Source organism: Chelonia mydas, chromosome 3 (assembly GCF_015237465.2).
Source record: "Chelonia mydas isolate rCheMyd1 chromosome 3, rCheMyd1.pri.v2, whole genome shotgun sequence".
Lineage (NCBI taxonomy): Eukaryota > Metazoa > Chordata > Testudines > Cheloniidae > Chelonia > Chelonia mydas.
This window is the reverse complement of record NC_057851.1, coordinates 9,970,631-9,975,355: the sequence shown is the minus strand read 5'-3', so window position 1 is coordinate 9,975,355 and position 4,725 is coordinate 9,970,631. Positions and strand designations below refer to the sequence as shown.

At 46.6% G+C, this 4,725-nt stretch overlaps 1 long non-coding RNA gene across 1 annotated transcript; it reads left to right on the top strand.

The window, feature by feature from the left end:
* On the top strand, nt 1-4,725 carry LOC122464895. The gene is made up of 3 exons (XR_006289307.1): nt 1-86; nt 1,557-1,680; nt 4,519-4,725. It is a non-coding gene; the product is annotated as an uncharacterized LOC122464895 (long non-coding RNA).

Sequence of the window (4,725 nt, the reverse complement as noted above, 5' to 3'; positions counted from 1 at the left end):
GTGACACTGAGTTCCCAGCCAAAGTTCAGCCATGAAGATCCTTTACCTTCTCTTTGCTGTTCTGTTGGTGCTCCAAGTTGCTCCTGGTAAGAGCTCAGTGAAATCAAGGATAATATAGAGGGGGATTGGCAAGTCTATTCTAAGGTTGCCTAGAACTTTGCATTGCAACTTTTTTGCAACTCTTTTTCTGAAGAGCTCTAATGGATGCCGAGGTTGCAGCCGACACTGGAAATGTGGCAGGGGAATTGTACTGGAGTCAAGGAGTTATCTTTGTTGTGATCATAAAAGTCCATTTAGTTCTGGCTGAATTCTGTTGAAAAATCCACAGTTCCTGTCTCTGATTTTCCTCAGCAGATATTGCTAGAGGATTGCGGCTAAATATCCCCAATATTGTATCTGCCTTGAACATGCTCTTGCTACTGCATGATGCACAGAACTCAACATCCAGATGGGAGAAAGAGAAAAGGAATCCTCTTCCTCTGACCTACTGTGATGGAAAGGCCCTTTTTTGGTGAAGGGGCTGGTGCTCTGGGCTGGAGATCATTGTCTGAAGTTCTGCTGATGAGTACTAATTATTCAGTGCCTTCACAGCTCCCATTATTAAGGAAGGCCTCATGCCCCATAGAGAGATAGTACAATGTGAGAAAACAGCCCAGATCTCTAATATGGCAGACCTTTGTCTTACCCACACTGTCTCTCAGAAACAATCTGCCACATCCATGTGCTTGGCTTGATTCCTGGAAATGACATCATTTCGGGGTGAGACCGAACGTGCAGAAATGTCAATGCATCAGTGTAGGTCTTGCATTTATATCTGTTGGTTGTGAATAATTTTGAGAAAGCCCACCTACCGCCAGTTAAATATTTTAACCCAGGTATCCTAAAGGCTGAGGCTATAGAAATTGTGTCTACTTTTTCAACAGGACTGGCCCATGTGGTAAATGTAAAGTTGGCAATTGGTCGTGAAGAAACTATTCCCGAGTGCTGAGTTTTCACAAACATGTCTGCGCAGAGTCTCTCAGACAGGCATGCGAGACAGAAAGAACTTGATCAAACCCTTCTGTTTCTAAAAGTTGCAGCCATCTATCCTAGTGCTGAGCTGGTTCAATCCTACTCAGTCATTTAGCATTTACCATAATTTTCCTGGTGCATTGGTCTTAGGAGCCATGAAGAATCAGAACCTGAGCAACAGCTCGTATTGAAAGTCTGGTACAGGCAGCTACCAGAATTTCATCCCTTAAATATGTGGGGCAGAGAAGGACACCTGTGCTCTTAGGTAATTTCTAAATGTATCCAGCGAGCCAGAGCCCCATTTAATGAATGTGCTCGTCCCTCTGTTTACAGCCTGCTTCTGGATGTACCCAGGACTACAGCCATGTCTGTAGCATTAAAGCTGTGGTAAACTTTTGCCCCGGCTGATATTAATGGTGCTGATGTGGCCAGCCTTCGGTGAATGTGAAATCCAGTCAAGGGGGAATGCCTGCCATGTTAAAATAACAGCCCCTTATTCATCCTGCTCTGCTGACTTATAATTAAGGCTCCTTTTTTTGGTGTAGGACTGGCACAGAATATTTGGACCCCATCGCAATGTGGATGCTTTGGGGGTGACTGCCATGTACCCTGTCCCCATGGTACTAGACACTTTGGAAGGTGTGTCACACAGGGCTTTTGCTGCTTACGGTAAGTTTACAATTCCACGGCAGAGACATTACTGCATTAATATAAACATGTGTTCCTCTCCTTTCTATATCCAAACTGTTGTTTAATGCTCTTGGGGGTGCAGCACACATGGCTCAGCCCAGAGGCAGCAAGCAAAGGATACGCCTCGGGTACCCAGAACCTGGGATGCATTGGGGTTGGAGTGTCCTCTGCATATATTGGAACAACCCTGCTGGCCGCTCTTACTCCTGCTTTACCCAGTCTGCTTATGGCCAGCTCCACAGCATGGAAGAGTCCAGAATCTCCATAGTGTTCAAGGGTATAGGGATTGCACCTCTGAGACCTGACACCTCCCAGGACCATCTCTAGCACTTCCTGTGCACCAGCGCTTGCCAGACGGGCAGCACAGAGACAGTTACACAACTCTGTGCTGCTCATGCATGGACGTAACTCTCCCGCAGCCAGGTGTGTTTTTTTCACACCCCTACACACTGGTGGAGCAGCATGTACAAACACAGAGTGGGGCCTGAAACAGTCTCAGTGTATAAATGGTGTGTGTTCCCTATTCTGAAATGGAAGACCGAGGAAGAACCAACGCAAAGTCCCCAGGAGAGAGAGAGCAGTATATCAGTCTACAGCTCTGTATCAGTCTACAGCAACTCAGAGACCAAAATGGCTGCTCTCTGCAAACAGGCACCATCTTTAGAACTTTACCGCTGTAGTACGCACAGAAGAGAAGCCTCAGAGTTTTAATCTTAGTTACACTGTGGGGGAGGGGGGTGTGAGACTTGCAAGATACATCCTGATGTAAAATGAGTCAAAGTTATTAAATGCCATTGCCACTTGGCCTGAGCAGCTAGCCAACATTAAGGGTCTTGTGGGCTGTCTCCATTAAGAGGAGAAATTGATTATATGGGTTAGGTATTTCTTTGGTGTGATCATATTTATTTACAAAGAATGTATGCAAAGGGTATGTCTGTATGGACATGTAGGAATTGTAAGCCTGGGCTCAGGCTCAAGCCCTAACTCCTTTTCTGTCTACATGCATCTTTCAGACTTGGCCCCAGGTCCTTGGACCCCCCACCAGGAACAGAGGGTCTGAGCTCGAGTCGAGCCAGCACTCAGGGTTCAAGCCCTGTGGTTTTGCCATGTGGACACAGCCTCGCTGGGCTTGGGCGACAGGGAGTCCACCAATGCTATCCCACAACCCCATGGCCTGGTGCTCTTTATCCTTTCTGTCCCACAAGTTGCCAATTGACTTGCAGGAAACAGAGGCAATCCCCTTTGTTCCGGTGAAGCTCAGCATTTAACCCTTCCATTTTATTCTGACTGCTGCGCTGCAAACACAGTGAACCCTCTCCTGCATTTGCAATGGCCGTCTCCTGCATTTGCAATGGCCATCTCCTGCATTTGCCAAGCTCACTGCTTCCTAGTTGCAGGACCACAGCCGGTTTCTGATAAATCTCTGGGGTGAGATTAGCAAAGTATTCGATTTTAGTCAGAGTACCAGGACTGACTATGCCTACGTAACGAGCGAAGAAGCTGGCAGCATTGGAAATACTGGCGGAGGGGGGCCAGCTGCTCACAAAGCTCCAGAAATGTAGCTTTCTCCATGCAAAAGCTCTAGAACCACTGCTGCTCACTCCAGGTCTGCATGGCAGTGTGGTCCCACCAGCCATGTTTGTGGCCCTGCTGCAGAAATGCTGGTCTATGTATGCGGAGTCAGTGGCTCCACCAGGTGTCATAAGCAACATCAGCCAGTTCAAATCTACCATATCTGTGTCCTCCTTCTCCTCCTCCTCCATTATCTTTGTCCGGTGCCTTCGATGGGTCAGAAAACTCCACTGGAATGTCCACCTGAGTCTCCCGGAAGTGCTGCCCGTTTCCTTCAGCAGGAGTGAAAGCGCAAGTTCTTCAAATGGCGCCTCCTGCACATTGCTGGCTTGGGGTGCCAGGAGGACCAAAATGATGGCTCTGCAGGAAGTGCTGGTGGGCTTCTCAAACTTCCTGTGACACATGGGATGTGGGCCGCCAAGTTTTCCCACAGGCAAGCAGACTGGGAGCCAGCAAACTAGCCTGGAGTGGCCCGACTGGCTCATTGAGCATGCCTAGATATCCACGGTCTCACCAGGCAAGGCAGTTAGCAAGGATCTGCCACCAGAAGAGAGTCAGTTTAGGCCTATGTGAGCTGGGAGGCAGGACTGGAATTTCCAGGCATTCTTTAAGAATTAGTCATCACCTAAGTATCTGTTGGTTTAGCTTCAGCTGTGGACAAAGATATGTTTGACAGAACAGTACATGGACGTGAGTTACACAGTTCTACAGTCTAGTTTTTTATCCTTTGCTTTTCTCTACATATAATAGAGGGAGCTGAAAATTTTCAATTTTGACTAAATGTTTCCTTTATAGTTTCAATTTACACCAAAAAAATGCCATACATGTTTTCCATTCTGTTTCAAAAGGGTGTGATACATACTTTGTGTCCATTCCTTAGTGCATCATGTCACTGCTGCATTTGTTATGTTCTGGTCAACATTTTAACTTTGCAAAATGCGAATAGGAAGTGCATTTTACAAAAATGAGAGAACGCTCCTCTCTTCCTAGAGAATTAGGGGCAGGTGAGCAGACTTCCCTGTTCAGAAGTCTGCATTTACCTGGTATGCCAGGTAGTTCACTTGTCTAAACACATGACAACTGCAACTCTTTAACTGCACATTGCAGCAGGGAAAATGACTATTAACCGGGAATATCCGCACTGATGCGACAATTTTTCCTGTGCTTTTTGATCTGAAATTAAATATAATTTTTCATTTTTATGGGTATAAGCAAAGAATCTGACCATCTCTTGCCTCTGTGCAGAAGGCGTCGCTGACAGCTCTGCCCCTGGTTTCAGCAGGATCTCTGGGAATCTGGTGACAACCTCTCACCTCTAGAATGATTAGATCCTGCTACAATGGAAGCCGGAAGCACTGTACATTTGGGCTGGACAGAGCAGTGTGCGCTGGAGAAATCCAAACAGGAGAGCTTTTATCACTGATAAAAGATTGCAACTCCCCTTTTAATAAA